This window comes from Kogia breviceps, chromosome 20 (genome assembly GCF_026419965.1).
Source record: "Kogia breviceps isolate mKogBre1 chromosome 20, mKogBre1 haplotype 1, whole genome shotgun sequence".
Taxonomy (NCBI): domain Eukaryota; kingdom Metazoa; phylum Chordata; class Mammalia; order Artiodactyla; family Physeteridae; genus Kogia; species Kogia breviceps.
In genome coordinates this window covers 19,717,921-19,738,786 of record NC_081329.1, presented here as the reverse complement: position 1 = coordinate 19,738,786, position 20,866 = coordinate 19,717,921, and the positions used below count along the sequence as shown (strand labels likewise).

The 20,866-nt window shown below is 40.5% G+C and overlaps 1 long non-coding RNA gene across 2 annotated transcripts in view; it reads right to left on the bottom strand.

Moving 5' to 3' along the window:
- Positions 1 to 15,145: 15,145 nt before the first annotated feature.
- Positions 15,146 to 20,866, bottom strand: part of LOC136793314 (uncharacterized) — a 160,397-nt gene continuing 154,676 nt past the window's right edge. For both annotated transcript variants that reach the window (XR_010838452.1, XR_010838453.1), the window contains exon 6: positions 15,146 to 17,646. This is a non-coding gene — a long non-coding RNA (uncharacterized lncRNA). The remainder of the gene's footprint in view (positions 17,647 to 20,866) is intronic.

Genomic DNA, 20,866 nt, shown 5'->3' with positions numbered 1-20,866 from the left:
TACAAAATAAAACGTGGGGGAACCATTTCTTCTCTTTTTAAATTGGACAAGTTAAGGGGAAAAAATGTTACCAATTTTGGCTAAATTTGGGGAAAAGTCACTGGAGGAGGTAGTGTTCTATTTCACAAGAGACATTGCAGTTTGTTTTGAAAGCCTTAAATATGTGCCTTCTCTTTGATTTCTCAATTAACCTTCCAGGTATTTTCTCCAAGGAAATAAACAGAGTATGTGGAAAGATTTAGCTATAAGGATATTCACCGTAGTGCCCTTTATAATAAGCAGATTATAAAATAGTACTGAAGCATGAAACCAATTAAGTTAAAAAAAATTGTGTATAGAAAAATACTAGAAGCAGATATATCAAAATGTTAGCTGTTCTTGGAGTGATGGGATTCACAACCGACCCGTTGCAGAGCACAGGCTTTGGACGCGCAGGCTCAGCCGCCATGGCTCACGGGCCCAGCCGCTCCGCGGCATGTGGGATCCTCCCGGACTGGGGCACAAACCCATGTCCCCTGCACTGGCAGGCAGATTCTCAACCACTGCGCCACCAGGGAAGCCCTCTTTGAGCTTTTATACATTTTCAAAATTTCCTTTTTCTAGATTGTTTTAAATTTGAAAAAGATTACTTTTAAAACTTCATGGCCAACTAAGTTTCTCAATTTCTCTAACTTTGAAGTCAAGCCCCATATTCTTATGACACTAATTTTTCTTCCATAATTGTGAATGTACAGTCTTTTATGGCTGTAACTAGGCCTGGTCTTACCATTCCTAATGTGAAAAGTGGAAGAGCTGAATTCTCTTTTGATGTCACATCAAATCATTCACAGAAATGTACATTCAATAAACAATATGCACATATACCAGAAAGAAAAACTGGGTGGCATTTTTCTGTATTTCCAAGTATTTTTCATGTTTACACATGATACAGAAACACTCTTTACCTAGCAACAAATAGTAAGGGCAAAATTCAACATATAAATCAGTCATGAGCCTCACAATTCACATTTGGCATTGACTTTGAACTTCAAGAATATAATTGGCAAATATGTTGTAGACTGGTAAACAGAGTACCCATAAAACAAATTTTCTCGTTTTTACATTACTTCTTCTTTCAGAAGGTCATTTTTATTAATGTCTTATTCATAGTAGTAGTGAGTACTGTATACCTAGAAATAGTAAGAAACATATTTTCTTTTTTTCTTCCTGGAACTCTGAATTCCTGTGGTAGCTAAGCAGATAGGACAATCCTATGAATGACCTAATGTTATGTTTACAATGTCATGCTATATGAATTCTAAATACATGTGAGCAATGCACTGAACCTAGTAACACAGGCAAAGACCATATACTTTTAGTCCATAAACTTCAGTTAGGAAGTTCAAATTAGATTTAAGAGGAAATTTTAGCTTGAAAATATCAAACAGAACTATAGTGGCTTTATGGGAAACTATTGCTCCATTCCATAAGATTTAATTATTTCAGATGAAGTAAAAGTGAATAAATTTAACAAGCAGTTGTTTTGACTGAAGGGTCCTCTGGACTTGGGAATGAAAAAAGATATAAAAAAGGGTCTGCCTCCTGATTTGAGGACAAGATAATCCCCTTGCCTGGACACTTGCAGAACATACTTGTTTTCTGACACTCCTTGATGAGTAGAAAACAGTGTAGAATTGTTCTGTGAAAGTTTTTTGTCCTGTCTTGCTTCTGTGCACAGCTTTGTTTCACATCAGCAGACAGAAGTGGGGTGAATTTCACTGAAACAACTAAAATATGAGAGATAAAGGAGTTATACATCACTAACATCTAGATGGCTATTGAAACATGCAGAAATGCATATTACTCACTTTACGGTTGGCATGAGATTTGTTTAGTGGCTAGGAAGCAAACGTTAAAAAATCGAGACCTTTCTAAGCATAAGCTTTTAAGACCATTTTCTCCTCAGTTCAGCATTCCTCTCCACCTCAATCTTGTAGAAGCAATTCAGAACAGAACCTGTTAAACTTGCAAAACTTGTCAGTGTGAAGCTTGATGCCATCAGTCAGGCATTTTATCAGTTTTTCAGTTCACCTGGATCAATAACAACACATAATGTTTACGACCGGACAGGCATACTTCAGTTCATGACCCAGTTACCCGTCAGAAAGACGTGGACAAAACCCAGCAATGGAGAAATGGGCAAACCCACCACGGTATGTGCAAATAAGCTAACGCTGGGGCTGGAAGGACCAAGAGAGCAGGAACTCTAATCTTCTTATTTTCCTGATGTGAATTCAGAGGTGCAGAGAGGAGAGGCGACTTCAGAATGATGGAGTGAAGGTAACTGGCACCAGCTTTGACACAGAGCAGACCTTCTGTGTCCACCAGCTCTGCTGTGCATTGCTTACCATTGGCCCATCTGAGCTCTCAGAAGCTTAGCTTTTGTCTTCAAGTTAAAATGGAGCAGTTAGTTTCTCCTCAACAGGATTGGTATAAGGATGAATGAGATAACCTTTATAAATTAGGTAACATAAAGTAGGTACTTAAAATAACATTTTATTAACATTAATGAAACTGAATTAATCTGTATTTGAGTGATATCAGCTTAAACCTCATTATACTCTTTATATAGTGTTTCAAAAATTTATAATAAAAATGGGAACCTAGAAATCTTAAGAGCATAGCGGAAAGCAGTGTGCTCATATGGGTGATGTGGTAGTGACTTGAAATAAAAGGTAATATTTAGGTACATCTAGTTTTCTGTAGCTACAGGATATATGATAAAGTGGCAACATATGAGGTGGTGGCATTAGAACAAGGGTGTCCAGTCGGCAAACCAGTGAGAGCATGAACCCTAGGCTGATACTCCTTTTGTCTTTAGACCTGAGGTGTTCATTCTGTAAGTCAAATTCAAGTGTTGAAAACCTAGAGGCTTTTTTTAAAAAATTATTATTATCTTTTTTTTGCGGTACGCGGGCCTCTAACTGTTGTGGCCTCTCCCGTTGCGGAGCACAAGCTCTGGACGCGCAGGCTCAGCGGCCATGGCTCACGGGTCCAGCCGCTCCGCGGCACGTGGGATCTTCCCGGACCGGGGCACGAACCCGTGTCCCCCGCATTGGCAGGCGGACTCTCAACCACTGTGCCACCAGGGAAGCCCTAGATGCTTTTAAAATTGAGTTCATTTTGCAGAAGGAATTATATAAAAATGTTAGAAGTTGATTCTGGCCAATTTTTTTTTTGGCCAAGCTTTGCTGCTTGCAGGATCTTAGTTCCCCAACTGAGGATTGAAGCCGGGGCCACAACAGTGAAAGCACCCAGTCCTAACCACTGGACCACCAGGGAATTCCCAATATCTGGCCAATATTGATACAGAAGTCTAAAGCTTATTAAAAATTTTTTTCTCGTCATTGAAAATGTAATGGAGCATTTCTGAAAGTAGAATGTACATATATAATTGGACAATGCAAATGCAAAATTCCAAATTGGAATAATACAATTCAAATGTAAATTCAAAATTGGAATAATACTTAGTTAAGGGGATGCAAAATACAGTCACAGCCGGTATAATGAGGAAGACAGAATCAAAAGAAAGTGAACACATTGGGATTGGAACCTCTCTTTAAGAAACCTGGAGGATGGTGAGTCGATAGATACCCTCTTCTGTTATCAGACCCCAGCTACATGGTATTTGATTTGAATATGTTTTAAATTTCATGGACCATTGATTTCATTAGAGTACAGTTCATGAACAATTCTGATCATGATGTTACTGGGCTGCTGGCCAAGTTAGCTGGTCGCTCTGCTCTAAATAACAGATTTAATTAATTGAAAGACACGTGCTCCGTCTTTTGCCTGGGGACCTGCTGATCCCATGGGGAGGAGGTTGGCTTTAGACGATTAGTCAGCTGGAATGCTCCCTGGAGAAGTAATGACCTAATTCAGAAGTGCTAAATTGTTCGTCACATCACCTATAAAAAGTTACTTATTGTTGGGGCAATAAAACCTACCTCATGGAGGTGCGAGTGCTTATCTATAAATGGTTAGGAGAGGAGGAAGTCTCTTGAGAGAAACCTATAAGGTATGTACATTGTGAAGTGTGTGATAAGGCAGGTGAAAGTAAAAGAGAGAACATTGGTAAGAAATGACATACTGGTGAAGATTGAGCTAGTTTAAAATCCATTTGTAACAGACTTGAGATAATGTGGCAATGTGTTTTACATTTATGTATAATTAAAGTGAATTATGACCAATCCTTACTACACAGCATGATATCTCAAAGACTGAAAATACTGAATCGTTTGGCCTTTGCTGCATAAAAATTATACCAGCATTTCATGGCTTGAAACAATAGTATTTTATTATTTCTTTTGAGCCTATGGATTGGCTGGGTGATGCTTCTGCTGGTCTTGTCTGGGCTTAGTCACGTGTCTGTGGTACCTGGCCTGGGGGCCGGGCTATGCTGGGACAGCTGGGTTGCCTAGCACAGCATGGCCTTTCTCCTTAGTGTCATCTTGCAGGAGGCTGCCTAGGGCTGCTTCACCCGTGGCTTCAGGGTTCTAGCAGCAATAGAGGGCAGCTCTGATGCACAGGCACTCTTCAAGCCTCTGCTCACATTTGCTAAGTCACATGGACAAGCTCAGAGTGAGTGGGGAATGGATTTTCTGGGGTCTGGATAAAGTGTGAGGAGAGCAAATCCGGGCCATTACTGCCACCATCTATCACAGGTATGTTCAACCATCTTCGAATAGGAATGTCAAACTATCTCAGGAATGTTTACAACCAAAGAGTAGAATTCAGCTAGATCTGCTGTCCAATACAGATATATGTCGTTAGGTATGTACATATGTATTCATCTAAGTAAAAGTAATTTAAAATGTTCTAGTGGCCACATTAAGAAAAAAAAAAACAAGCAAAATTAATTTTAATACTATACTTATATTGAACCTAGTATATCCAAAGTAGTAGTATTTCAACATGTCCTCATTATAAAAATTCCAAATGAAGGATTTGCTATTTTTTGTACTAAGCCTTCAAATCTAATATATATTTTACACTCGTGGCACACCTCAGTTCATACTTGGTTCATACCAAGTGCTTAATAGCTTCCTGCAGCTGGTCACCGCTGTTGCACTGGTCGGCACAGGTGGTGATGTTAACAGATGGGACAAGTGGGAGAAGGGGGGTTGGGAGACTGGGATTAATGGACAGTCTGTATTCAGGGCAGTCATCCCCTCCCAACCATGCACACAAACCTGGCAGCAGAGGGTGGGAGGCGGCGGAGGGAGGCTTTAAGAAATGGAATGAATGCCCATAATATAATCCATCATATTAATAAATCAAAAGAAAACAAATAATCCTACTAAAAGGTTCTTTTTTGTTAAAACTCAACATGAATTACTAATTAAGACAAATCAACGACCACAACAAAAACCCTAGTGAAATCAAAGAGAGAGAGAGAATTCCCTTGGTGGTAAAGAACATCTACTTTAATCAGTAGCCAATATTATAAGTGGTGAAATAGCAGAAGCTTTCCTGATAAGTTCAGAACTAGTTTTCAACAATGACCTGGAAGGGCTAACCAATGAAACTGGATAAGAACCTAAATTGAAGGGTAGAAATATTGGAAGGAAGAAGCGAAACAGAAAAAAAAAAAGGTCCATTCACAACAGCGACAACGATACAATTAACTTAATAGGATTTCTATGACGTAGAGGATTAAAAATGACTACATATTCTTTGCCACTTTGTCTATCACATGGTAGAGTCTAATTAAGTTCCTTCCCTCGTTGGCTGGGGTTGGCCATGTGACTTGCCTTGGCCAACGAGAACACCATGTATAACTAAACAGAGGCTTGATAAACACTTGTGTAATGGAGCCTGTCCAAGTAAGTAAGCTAGTCTAGTGGATGGATGGAGGATGAGAGGAATCTTGGAAGACAATCAAGGCACCCAGCTGAAAGCTAGCACCAAGCCCCCCTGACGTGCGAGTCCATCTTGGACCTTGCATCTCAGCCAGCTGAATGCAGTTGGATGAGTGAGCCCAGACCAGACCAGAGGAAAAGGCACTCATCAAAGTCTAGAGAAATAATACATAGTAAACCATTAGGTCTTGGGGTAGTTTGCTATGCAGAATAATTAACTGATAAAGAACACTGCCAGAGAATCCTAGAGTTGTAATTATTTTTAAAAACATTGAATTGCATTCCCTTATAACAAAGGGATACTAGAAACTAGGATTAGAGAGTTTAAATGAGGGATGACATTGACAGGCTTGGTCCAGAAATCTAGTTTCCATCAATGCATTAATTTATTCATTATTCCACCAAGCATTCATGGAGTGCTAACGCTGAGCCTGGTGCTGGCAACAGAAAGATCAAACTGGCTCCGTTTAGAAGACAAGATAGAATTATAAGTAAACAGTCATGATGCAGAGATAGACACTATAAGAAAGGCATGTACAAAGTGCTATTTCCGGGAACTCAGGGTCAGGGTGGGAGGGTCACAGAAGTGACATTTGCACTGGGTCATACAGGATTAGTAAGATGTTGTGCATCAGAGAAGGTTGGGAAAGGACAGTCCAGGCAGAGACAGAGGGAGTGAAGGCCCAGAAACGTCTAAGTGACGCCCGGTGTGGGGAATCATGAGCACTCTGCAGCCTGGTGACAGGAGGACTTGATTTGCCCTTTGCCCTTTGTGGACCTAGCTCTTCCTAGTTCTTCAATCCATTTTGGATTACCCTCCCCCGGAGAATCCTAATTTCAGCTAACTCTTCACCAACGTTTTTGCAAAAAGTTCCCGCCAGGGTCTGTAAATTTAAATGGACACATCTTGCAATATTTTGCTAGAGGGTTCAGAATTTATACCTTGTCTCCTTTCTGCTGTTCTACCTTTCCTATGACATACGTTTCGCTGCTGATTAATTTTATCGTAATAGACAGGTGAACATAATTCCCAGCATGACTTTTGGAGATAGTCTGCACTTGTAAAATGAACTGATTTATTTCCTTCTGGGCAGAAGATGGAAGAGGAGACCCCTACAAATTCACACCCACTCTGCTTCACCACGTCTCCCTGTGTCATCAAAACATGCCCTTTAGTTTCCATGCTGTGAATCTGAATATCATTTATTGGAATTTGGCCCAGTGTTCCTCATTGTCTACAGACATAACTAGAGAAATGTGTTTTCTGGGAGTTTTTAAATTCCGGTCTAAAGTCTAGCTAATCTTTTTATCTCTGTAGATAAATAGGAAAAAATGTATCAAATATTGTTTTTATTTTTACTAGCCCACATTCTCAGTCAGAGGTTGTGCTGTTGACAGTAATAAGGAAATCAGGTTCTTTTCTAAATACCTGACAAATTACTTGTTCCTGGTGAATACAGAAATAAATAGCTCTTATTTTAAGGCTGGATTATACTATTCCAGTGCTTAAAGTAAAACTGAACAGAATATCATATCAAACCACTTGAAAATAAAGAAGGTCATGATATCATCTTGTCTCCTTATTTTGTGGGTTGAAAGTATGTATACATTGTCACACATGCTTCGTTCTCATTTCAATGACATGTTAATTATTTTTTTTATTTTTGGCTGCATTGGGTCTTCGTTGCTGCACATTGCAGTGAGCAGGGGCTACTCTTCGTTGCAGCGTGAGGGCTTCTCATTGCGGTGGCTTCTCTTGTTGTGGAGCACGGGCTCTAGGAGCGCAGGCTTCAGTAGTTGTGGCTCGCAGGCTCAGTAGTTGTGGCTTGCGGGCTTAATTGCTCCGCGGCATGTGGGATCTTCCCAGACCAGAGATCGCACCTGTGTCCCCTGCATTGGCAGGTGGATTCTTAACCACTGTGCCACCAGGGAAGTCCCTCAATGACATTTTAACTTCATTTAGTTTGCTTCCATGTTTGTCATTAAAAAAATATGTCCTCTTGTTTCTTTGATTTTGTTGAGTAGCGTAATCCACCCCAGCCCCTGCCATTCTAGACACACACAACTATTCTGTCAGGTACTGTGCTGGATTCTTAGGAAGAAGAATATCTAACTATCACAGGATGTGGTGAGCCCTCTTCCTGGAACACAGGGAGCAAGAGACGCCTTGCAGAAAGCTGCGGAGGGGATACAGGTGAGCTGGTGCTTGAAAGATGAGACTTCACCAGGCAGATAAAGGATGCAGGCAGAGGAAACGGTAGGAGCAAAAGCACAGAGGAGTGATTCTTGAGAGTCATCCCATGTGTATTTGTATAAGTGTGTGTGTGTGTGTGTGTGTGTGTGTGTGTGTGTGTGTGTGTGATCTCATCATCATTGCTATGAGACTGCTAAGGCCGGTTCCAAAAGAACTCGCAAGCCATGCTGAGGTGTGTGGTTTTCATTCTGCAAGGAACAGAAGTATCAGAGGTTTTTTTTTTTTTTTTTTTTTGTGGTATGCGGGCCTCTCACTGTTGTGGCCTCTCCCGTTGTGGAGCACAGGCTCCGGACGCGCAGGCTCAGCAGCCATGGCTCACGGGCCCAGCCGCTCGGCGGCATGTGGGATCTTCCTGGACCGGGGCACGAACCCGTGTCCCCTGCATCGGCAGGCGGACTCTCAACCACTGCGCCACCAGGGAAGCCCAGTATCAGACGTTTTAAAGCAAGGCAATGCCATGTTCTAATTTGGGTGTTTTTTTTTTTTTTTTTTTTTTTTAGCTATTTCTGAGATACACATTTTAAAGTAATAACTAGAATTATGACTTATAACATTATAACATATAAGATTTTTAGGAATTTCATGTAATGTCTGAGACATTTATATTAACATATTTCCATACAAATAACACAAAGAAAGTTCAGTATTAGTTTTTTTAATGTTTTAATTTATTTTTTAATACAGCAGGTTCTTATTAGTCATCAATTTTATACACATCAGTGTACACATGTCAATCCCAATCGCCCAATTCATCACACCCCCACCCCCACCCCCCTGCGTCTTTCCCCCCTTGGTGTCCATACATTTGTTCTCTACATCTGTGTCTCAACTTCTGCCCTGCAAACTGGTTCATCTGTACCATTTTTCTAGGTTCCACATACATGCGTTAATATACGATATTTGTTTTTATCTTTCTGACTTACTTCACTATGTATGACAGTCTCTAGATCCATCCACATCTCAACAAATGACTCAATTTCGTTCCTTTTTATGGTTGAGTAACATTCCATTGTATATATGTACCACATCTTCTCTATCCATTCATCTGTCGATGGGCATTTAGGTTGCTTCCATGACCTGGCTATTGTAAATAGTGCTGCAGTGAACATTGGGGTGCATGTGTCTTTTTGAATTATGGTTTTCTCTGGGTATATGCCCAGTAGTGGGATTGCTGGAACATATGGTAATTCTATTTTTAGTTTTTTAAGGAACCTCCATACTGTTCTCCATAGTGGCTGTATCAATTTACATTCCCACCAACAGTGCAAGAGGGTTCCCTTTTCTCCACACCCTCTCCAGCATTTGATGTTTGTAGATTTTCTGATGATGCCCATTCTAACTGGTGTGAGGTGATACCTCACTGTAGTTTTGATTTGCATTTCTCTAATAATTAGTGATGTTGAGCAGCTTTTCATGTGCTTCTTGGTCATCTGTATGTCTTCTTTGAAGGAATGTCTATTTAGGTCTTTTGCCTATTTTTGGATTGGGTTGTTTGTTTCTTTAATATTGAGCTGCATGAGCTGTTTATATATTTTGGAGATTAATCCTTTGTCTATTTATTCATTTGCAAATATTTTCTCCCATTCTGAGGGTTGTCTTTTCGTCTTGTTTATGGTTTCCTTTGCTGTGCAAAAGCTTTTAACTTTCATTAGGTCCCATTTGTTTATTTTTGTTTTCATTTCCATTACTCTGGGAGGTAGATCAAAAAAGATCTTGCTGTGATTTATGTCAAAGAGTATTCTTCCTATGTTTTCCTCTAAGAGTTTTATGGTGTCCAATCTTACATTTAGGTCTCTAATCCATTTTGAGTTTATTTTTGTGTATGGTGTTAGGGAGTGTTCTAATTTCTTTCTTTTACAGGTAGCTGTCCCATTTTCCCAGCACCACTTATTGAAGAGACTGTCTTTTCTCCATTGTATATCCTTGCCTCCTTTGTCATAGATTAGTTGACCATAGGTGCATGGGTTTATCTCTGGGACTTCTATCTTGTTCCATTGATCTATGTTTCTGTTTTTGTGCCAGTACCATATTGTCTTGATTACTGTAGCTTTGTAGTATAGTGTGAAGTCAGGGAGTCTGATTCCTCCAGCTCCACTTTTTTCCCCCAAGACTGCTTTGGTTATTTGAGGTCTTTTGTGTCTCCATACAAATTTTAAGATTTTTTTGTTCTAGTTCTGTAAAAAATGCCATTGGTAATTTGATAGGGATTGCACGGAATCTGTATATTGCTTTGGGTAGTATAGTCATTTTCACAGTATTGATTCTTCCAATCCAAGAACATGGTATATCTCTCCATCTGTTGATATCATCTTTAATTTCTTTCATCAGTGTCTTATAGTTTTCTGCATACACGTCTTTTGTCTCCCTAGGTAGGTTTATTCGTAGGTATTTTATTCTTTTTGTTGCAATGGTAAATGGGAGTGTTTCCTTAATTTCTCTTTCAGATTTTTCATCATTAGTGTATAGGAATGCAAGAGATTTCTGTGCATTAGTTTTGTATCCTGCAACTTTACCAAGTTCATTGATTAGCTCTAGTAGTTTTCTGGTGACATCGTTAGGATTCTCTATGCATAGTATCATGTCATCTGCAAACAGTGACAGTTTTACTTCTTCTTTTCCAATTTGTATTCCTTTTATTTCTTTTTCTTCTCTGATTGCCGTGGCTAGGACTTCCAAAACTATGTTGAATAATAGTGATGAGATTTGTTTTTAAGCCATCACTCTGGAGCAGAATAGAGAACTGGGAGAAGAGAAGCAGGCTTAGGAGGCTATTGTAATTCTTCAGGTGACACATTTTAGACTTAGAGGCAATTATTCAGCATTGTTATTCCCATAATGTAAAACCACTTTCTAAAAACAGTTATTATTCAGAGAGTGGAATTTCAGATTATAGGTTCAGTTAAAGATTTTGGTGAATTTTAGCAACTATTCTGCCTTCTATAAAATTGAGATTATTTATCTTCCATAAAGAAACAACAGTGGCTGCCATTCCCTGGTGCCTACTGTTTACTCGGCAAGGTGCAAAATATTTAGCTCACCTCAACTCATTTTATCCTTTTGTAACAGGCTGTGAAATGTGACTTTTCCTGTGTTCTCCGTGTGTTTGGCCGATACTTCAAAGCTAGAGAACAACAGAAGCCAGACTATCTCTGCAAAACCAGTTCTGCCACCATCACCCATCAACCACCTCCAAGCTACACAATAGAAAGTAAAAAAGTCCACTAAAAATGTCTAGGGAGAGAGCATTCCTTTAGAGAGAGCACTGCTCTGTTGCCTGCTCCCCTTCTCCCCACCCACCTCCCAAGGCACCCCATCCAAGCTGGACTGTGCATGGAAAGAGCAGAAGCCAACTCCATTCTTTCTCAACACAGCATCATTACACTTTTCTGTAGAGTTGTTCTTCCCTGCCCTTGGATGGATATCCGAGCCATAGCATTTTTTGTCCCTTTTGGATATGAAACAGTCCAATAGCAAAATGCCAACCACACACATAACTCACAGTGTTTCCCCTCCTCAGGTCCATCCTGGCTGAGGCTGGGAAGCCTTCAGGAGAGGGTTAGCACCGTTCTATTCCCTCATCTGGCCTCTCTACTCGGTGTCCCCTACTTACTGTTCTCCTTTGGGATTCAAGGGAAGAGAGAGAGAAGAGCTGAGGGGCCGCAAATGTTGGATCAGACCCAGACAGTTATAATCTGCCCACTTACGTGTGACAGATGGCCAAATAAGGGCTCATTATCTCCTGGGGGCATTTTGTGGGGATCTTGGAGACCCCCATTGGACTCAGCCAACTACCAGCTCCTGCCTGGCCCCTCTGACTCCTACTTATTCTGACTCCCTGTAAGTCAGGATTGCTACCATCTGCCCTCTTCATCCCAGGCGATCTTCTCAGGTGGAGTCTTCCTCTCTTTCAACATAGATGAAGGTAGGTTCTCTCTCCAGGGTGCTCCTTTGGCCCACCATCACTCCAATGATGCCTTTCAAAACTTTTATAGCTTATACTCCATTTAAAGTTATTATAAAATATTGGCGATATTCCCTGGGCTGTACAATATATCCTTGTAGCTTGTTTATTTTATACATAATAGTTTGTACCTCTTAATCCCCTACCCCTATCTTGCCCCTCCCACCTTCGCTTTCCCCACTGGTTACAACTAGTTTCTTCTCTATATCTGTAGAGTCTGCTTCTATTTTTTTATATTCACTCATTTGTTTTATTTTTAGATTCCACATATAGTGATACAGAATTTGTCTTTCTCTGTCTAACATTTCACTAAACATAATACCTCTAGGTCCATCCACATTGTTCCAAATGGCACAATTTCATTCTTTTTTATGGCTGAGTAATATTCCATTGTATGTATATACTGCATCTTCTTAATCCATTCATCAGTTGATGGGCACTGAGGTTGCTTCTGTATCTTGGCAATTGTCAATAATGCTGCTATGAACATTAGGGTGCATGTATCTTTTTGAATTAGTGTTTTAATTTTATTTTTGGATATATTCCCAGGAGTGGAATTGCTGGATCACACAGTACAACATGAAACTTCTGAGGACTTAAAAACTTATGTCATATCCTATGAAGATTTGAGAGGTAAACCCCAAAGGAGGCCTGCCAGCTTGGAAACCAAACTCAGACTTGATAAAGGCAAACACAGAATAGTGATTAAAATGTCACAAAAACTTTCTGTATTTAATGAAAGGTTCTAAGTCAATAAATAAATGAAGTTAAAAATAAGGTCATTTATGCTTATATGTTTGGCATTACACTGTGTCATTGTGTGGCACAGGAAAAAATATACTTAGTCTTTGCTTTTTGTACTTTAGCAGCAAGTGTCAGGGTCAGGAGGAAATAATTTAGGTTTTGTATAATAATAGCACTTGCTGTTTGTTAATTTTTTAAAATTTTGATGAGTGGAAAATTAACTTTTCTGTTTCCAGTTTTCTGTGGTGTAAAATGAGAACAATGATATCTGTATCACAGGGCGAAAAGAATCGAGATGACAAATTTGTCCTTAGATCCCACAGCCCTTCATTTTTTTTTTTTTAAAAAATTGAAGTATAATTGATTTGCAATGTCATGTTAGTTTCAGGACTACAGCAAAGTGATTCAGTTATACATATGTATAAAAATATTCTTTTTCAGATTCTTTTCCATTGTAGGTTATTATAAGATATTGAGTATAGTTCCCTGTGCTATACAGTAGGACCTTGCTGTTTATCTATTTTATATGTAGTAGTGTGTGTCTGTTAATCTCAAGATTTTGATTTATTCTTCCCCCCACTGCCTTTCTCTTTGGTAACCATAAGATTCTTTACTATGTCTGTGTGTTTGTTTCTGTTTCGTAAATAAGTTCATTTGTATCATGTTTTAGATTCCACATATAAGTGATATCATATATTTATCTTTCTCTGACTTACTTCACTAAGTACGATAGTCTCTGAGTCCATCCATCTTGCTGCAAATGGCATTATTTCATTCCTTTTTATGGCTGAGTAGTATTCCATTGTATATATGTACCACATCTTCTTTATCCATTCATCTGTCGACGGACATTTAGGTGCTTCCGTGTTTTGACTATTGTAAATAGTGCCGCTGTGAACACTGGGGTGCGTGTATCTTTTAGAATTAGAGTTTTCATCTTTCCCCACACCCCCTTCCAGATACTGCCCCAGGACTTGGCTTCTCCCCAAAGTAAGTCTCAAAAAAGTTGCCCTCATGCCTACGTTCTCACTCACTCTTTTCTCCTCAAAACCCTCCAGTCAGTTTTCTGTCCCTCACATTCCATGGACATGGCTTCCATCAAGTTCACCCATGACTTCTGTCATCTCGCAGTCAATTTTCTGTCCTTAGAGTAGCATTTTCACAGCTGAACACTCTGTCCTTCTGGAAACACATGTTTCTCCAGGCTTCCAAGACTTCACTGTTGTCTGGAATTCCTCCAACTGCACAGTTCTTTTTCTGTCTCTCTGGTTCCCCTGTGGATTTCTAAACATGGAAGTGTCCAGGACTGTCCTGGGACCCTTGTCCAGGAGTAAAAGCCCTAGTGTGGGCAGGAGACTTGTAAGAGCAGAAACAGTAGAAGTGAGATGGAAGTTTGTGAAATGTAAGGGATGTGCCTTCCCCAACGTGCTACCTTGTGGTTTACTTGCCTCTCTGAATGTCAGTTTCTAGAGCTCTGAAGTGGGAATAATGATACCACTCAGTGATCTTAAGAGAATTAGATGAGATCATGTATGTAAGCACTCAGCATGGTGCTTGGTGCATGTAAATGCCCAACGAATGGTAGCTATTATGATCATTACTATTATTATTGGGATCAAGTGACGTATGAAAATGCCTGAAATATAGCAGGCACTCAATAGACAGATTTTGTTTGTTTGTTTGGTTGGGTTTTTGTCAGCAGGGTTGACGGAGAAGTAGCATCTGTGAGGTGGAACATTTTGGTGCTTTGATACCCTGATTTTCCAGTTTTAGGCCTGAGATTGGAGAAAGAATGACTCGGTGAGGGCAACCAGGAGGGAGGCAAGGTGTGGGATGTCTGAGGTCTCATCTATACATACTGAGGTGGTTTTGGTAGATTGTTATGAATAAAAGGATGGCTGATGTGAGGGGAAGATGAATGAGGTGGATTGATATGGGATCCCAACTACCTTGTTCACTGATCCCAACAAATATAATGCTTGGCAAGTGCTAGAAAAAAACTGGAAGACACTTGTCAAGGCCCAGGATGGCAGACCTGCAATATACTTCAGCTGACTTTGGGTTCCACCTAATGGAATGAAGAGGTACTTCATTCTCTGAAAAGTCTGGATCTTATGGTCATGTTTAGACCCAACTGTTATCAATAAAAGGGATGGCGTTTTTTGGTGTGCGTTTATGTTTATATTTGTTATAAATCGACGCATACCTTGTATCAATAAGAGCGTATTTAGCATAACTCTAGAATGTGTCCCACCTGAGTGCCATAGGAAAGCAGAGGCACAGACGTGCGGTAATTTCCTCGGGTTACTCCGGTGAGTTTTATGACTTTCGTTGTTAGAAATTAACGCCCATTACACGTTGCCCAGAACACAGAACATCCAATGCCTCTCGTCAGACCACCCACAGGGCAATAGGTGTTTATGTGGCACGACTGGGGGTCTTGTGGCTCTACCCACCTGGCCAGAGACCCGGAGGCTGCTCGTACCTCTTACCTTCGTCGTCTTCTCCTGGGTGACGGTCACCTTGGCCTCCTCACTCGGCAGGGCAGTACGACAACCTTTTTTACAAAGTTTTGACAAAACTTCTTTACCCACTGTTATCCTTCCACTTGTCAGCAGGTGTCAGCAAATCTCAGGGAGTAAAATACACTGTCCCTAGATGTGGTCTTTTGTCACTAAATTGGGGGTGGGGGAGAGGGATGAAGAAAAAGGATAGTGATTTACAAACAGTGTCTATTTCAGAGTTTGCTAAGGTTTCCTTGAAAGAGGTAGAGTGTCGTTCTTCAAAAGATCCTTGACCTTGGGGTCTAAATACCAGGAGAGTCTTTTGAGGGCTCTGTCACTTTTGGTTCTTAAGTGGCTTAAACTCTCTGGGCCACCACTTACTCAGCTGTGAAAATGAGAACAAAGCCCTACCTGCCTTTCAGGATGAAGTGCCACAGAATGTGTGAGGCTCCTTTTTAAAGTTAACTATAGGGAATGCCCTGGCGGTCCAGTGGTTAGGACTCTACGCTTCCACTGCAAGGGCCTGGGTTCGATCCTGGGTTGGGGAACTAAGATCCCACAGGCCACAAGGAGCAGCCAAACAAATAAATAGATAAATAAACTATAGCACCCTCTAGAAGTAGAGTATTAGTAAAACATTTTTGGTGAGAAACATGACTGCCTTCCCTCATTGCTTCTTCTGCTGGCACTAACTCAATTTATACTAAAAATTCGAGTGACAGCCTCTGCACAGATAGAATTGGTGATTTGAGGGTAGGAGAAGGTGCAGAGAAGGAACACTTCTTGGTTTGCAGGAAGGTTCCTGGTACGTCTGAGCACTGGGTCTTCTGGAGCATCCTGGGACACACACTTTGTTGCATGAAATGCAGCTCTTCCCTTTGACATTCTGTTTTCCCAGGTGGAGGAAGCAGGAGAACCAAGTAGAGATCTGTTCCTTCCAATCTGCAACTTGCCTGGGGCTGGGGAGTTCTTGTGAAGGTGTCTGGCTCCACCGGACTCTGAGTGAAAGGAGGGTTTATTAGTTTCTTGTAGCTGCTGTAACAACTGACCACAGAAATTTATTCTCTCACAGTCTGGAAACTGGAAGTCTGAAATATTTTCCACCTGGAAACTCAGGGAGAATTCGGTCCTTGCTCCTTCCAGATTTGGGGGGTTTATGGTAGAGCCTGAGATTCTGCATTTCTAACAAACTCCCTGGTGATGCTGTTGGTCCATGGACCACATTTTGAGTAGCAGGTGTAAAGCACTTGGGTTTTTGTTTTTGTTTTTTTGCAAGAGATAATGGAATTACAATCACTTCTCTTCTAATGAATACTCAGTTCACATATAACAAATTTATGCCCCGCTGCTCTGTCTCCCTGCCTTTCTGAATACACTGTAAGTTTTCTTTTCGATACTGAATCATGGTATAATCTTTCTGAAGACATCTTACACGGCAATTAAACCTGGCACATGTAGTACCAACAATGCACATAATCCCGCTGAAGTGATGACAACAGCAACAGCTGTGAACAAGTTTGCACATGCTGGCAATGACAACTAGGTCACGTTGATGCCTGGAGGCCAGCAGTTGTAAGATGATTGGGATTATAAGATACGTTTCCATTTCAGAGAGTTCAGACATGTCAAAATGTGAAAAAAAAATGTACATCTTAGAATCAATGCAAAATGGAAAGTAATTTATTCTTTTTGTTTCTTACATTTCCCTCTTTCCTACTTCTTTGCTCTTGAAATTTCCATCAGCGATTGATTTAACTTAATGTCTGCTGTCAACTGGCTTTGCTTTTGAGTGGGTCAGTTCTCTACCTCATCCAGACCCATCCAAGGCACAAGTGGTCAGGGCAGTGCCACCCCATGACCTTGTTTGAGGGTCTCTGTACTGGAGACGACTGTCACCTTCCAGCCCGGCCACCCATCCTCTTCCTCAGAAGCCTCTGGGGCTCCGTGAGTCATCAGCCCTCCTGGATACCTTCCTTGGCATGGCCACACCTTCTGTGAGCTTGAAAGACCTGTGTGCTCCTGGCAGGCTAGTAATGCACTGAGCTTAACGCAAGGTAGGTGCTTAGAAAATGTCTGCTGAATGAATGCCTTAGAGCGATAAGCCGAGCCTGATCTGCGATGCCTGAACTTCTTAAGTTATGGTGGATGCATTTTATCTCAGGGGACTGTGGACTGCAGCAGTGCTTCATGTCACTTCGAGACGGAGTCGAGGTGGCAATTTCCATTTGTCAGCAGTTACGCTGGGAATTCTTCTCACAAATTCACACGTAATCAAACCCTGACCTGGAGTGAAATATCATCATAAAGAAGGGACAGGATAAATAAACACATGATTAATTTAATCTCTAGACCCACATTTCCCTCAAATATTTTCCATGCAAAAACATTCGCATTCCCAGGGATTAATAGGTGTGCCAAAGAAATGACTCCACCGACCATGTGAAGTAAACACACACCTCCACTTACCTCCCACGGAACTCAACTATAAAGCTTGGACATAATACACATCAAATAGGTTTGGGAAATTCTGGGATACCAAGTTAAATAGGTTTCTTTTCTGCACAAACCTGGATCGTCTTTTTTTTTTTTTAATATTAGGAAAAATAGAATCTAATAGGTATTTGAGGGGGAAAGAGGAATACTTCATACTGATAAATGATCCACTAGGTCAGTATAAGTCATGATTTCTATACATCTTGAAACCTGGGTCATCTTTATTAAAGGTTGTGAAACTCTTGGGCTGGTGGCCTGGTGGCGCAGTGGTTGAGAGTCCGCCTGCGGATGCAGGGCACACGGGTTCGTGCCCCGGTCCGGGAAGATCCCACATGCCGCAGAGCGGCTGGGCCTGTGAGCCATGGCCGCTGAGCCTGTGCGTCCGGAGCTTGTGCTCCGCAACGGGAGAGGCCACAACAGTGAGAGGCCCGCGTATCACAAAAAAACAAACAAACAAAAAATAAAGGTTGTGAAACTCCAAAAGGGGCCAATTTGTATTTAGTGTTTTGCAAACAATTTGATTATGATTTTTCTTTTCTCAAGGAATATCCCAAGGGATATGCTGCTTGTTTCCATGGGTCCTATGGTCCCCCATGTGCATTAGGTAGATATGACACCACACATAGCTCACCTGGAAAGTGCAGTTTTTTTTGACAACTGTCATATTTCAGGGAAAACTACCTGTCAATTCATGGTGACTTTAACTTGGCCTATCAGAGGCAGGGTTACAAATGGTCACTTCTTTTAGTTTCTCATTATACCAGCCTTGCTATTTTTCCCTATTGAGTGATTCATGTAGCAATAATTAATGTAATTACATAATAGGATTAACTTTTCTTCCCTATAACTCAGTAAGCTTGATGGACCAAGAGGACAAGGGAAATAAAAGTAACGAAGCAGCTTGTAATTGTACAGAGATGAATAGCTACATTTAGCACTGCTGGAGAGTTGATGTTGAGCAGATCGGTAACTTTGAGATGTTTCTTTAATACTGCATTGGGGATGCAGGAGAAGGAAAACCAACAAAGAGCTTTGTTAGAAAACAGGTTGAGAAAAAAAAATCAACACTTTCAAGATAACGTTTGCTCAGACATAGACTTTGTTTTAAACACTGTTTCAGGTAGGATTAAGTATATTAGATTTTTTTCAGTGTTACAAATTATCACAAACACAGAGGTTGCTAAAATGTAGTGTATATAGTGTGTAGTGCATAGTATATAGCTCTAACTTATCACTGTCTTCCTGTAAGTGATAATTTACGACTTCATGTTTAGTATAAGTACCTTAAAATAGAATATGTCCATTTCCTCCTTCCTGGTTGTTATGCTGTTGTTGTCATGTTTTGCTTATATATATATAAAATAAACTCCACAATACAATGTTATTATTTTTGATTAAACAGTCAATTATCGGGACTTCCCTGGTGGTGCAGTGGTTAAGAATCCGCCTGCCAATGCAGGGGATGCAGGTTCGATCCCTGGTCTGGGAAGATCCCACATGCTGCGGAGCAACTAAGCCCGTGTGCCACAACTACTGCGCCTGCGCTCTAGAGCCCACAAGTCACAACTACTGAGCCCGTATTTTAAAGAGATTGTCTTGCTAACATTGTTTCTGGTGAAAAATCTGCTCTCATCTTCAGCTTTGTGTAACATCTCATCTTTTTCTCTGGCTGTTATAAATTTTCTGTTTATCACTGGTTTCTTTAGAAATTTGATTAAGATAGGCCTTGATGTAATTCTCTTCATGCTTATTTTGCTTGGGGGTTTGTTGAGCTTCTTGGATCTGTGGGTTTCCAGTTTTAATTAAATTTGGAATATTTTCAGCCATTATTTCTTCAAATATTATTTCCACGACCTCTTTCTCTCCTCTCCTTGGGTGATTCTAATTACACATGTATTAGGCCACTTGACTTGATACCCTTCATTAAAAAAATTTTTTTTTCTCTTTGTGTTGTATTTTGGGTAGTTTCTATTGCCATGTTTTCAAGTTTATAAATGTATTCTTATGACTGTCTAATCTACTATAATCCCATCTGTTTATTTTTCATTTCAGATATTGCAGTTCTCATCTGTAGAAGTTCAATCTGGGTATTTTTGGTTTTTTTAAAAAAACTTTCTTTACATCTGTACTTAACTTTTTGAATATCTGGATTATAGTTATAATAACTGTTTTAACGTCCTTGTTTACCAACTCAGTTCTGATTGATTGATTCTTTTCCACATTATGGGTTATGTGTTCGTTATACTTTGAATGTCTGATAATCCTTGATTGGATGCCAGCCATTGTGATTATTACTTTCTTTGGATGCTGGATATTTTCTTTTCCTATAGTCATTCTTTAGCTTTGCTTTGGGATGCAATTAAGTTACTTGAAAGTCGTTTGAACTCTTCGGGTCAATGCTTTAATTTGTGAAGTGGATCTGGTACAGTATTTGGTAGGGGTCTAAATTTCTCCCACTACTGAGGCATAGCATTCCTGAGTACTCTGCCCAGTGTCCCAAAAAGTTTGATTTTTTTTTTCTAGACTGGCTAGTGGGAACAGGCTACATTCTTGACCCTTTGTGAGAATTGGGTGCTTTTTATCTAATCCTGTCAGGTTGCTATTTCCTCTGGCAACTTGTTCTCACTCCCTCCTGCAGCCGGCGCAGGGGCCCCAGTAAAGCCTTGCCTGAATTTCTTGTCTGGCCTCGAGTCAATTTCTCTTGACTGGGGAAGGCCAAGAACCCTGGTCGGTATCATTCAGGGATCACTGTCCTCCATTGCCTGATAAGCAGTGTCTCAAAAACTGTTGTGTCATGTATTTTGCTGTTTTTGTGTGTATGTTTGTTTCAGGCAGTAGGCAAATCCGATCTTGTTTCGCCTTGAAGTAGAAGCAAAATTCTTCAACCAGTGCACCTTTAACATGAATACTGAATAATCACACAATGTTTTACTGATGAGGAAAGTGAGACACTGCGAGGTTAAAGGTCACAGAGCCAGTCCACGCCCTAATCATGATGCCGCCTTCTCCC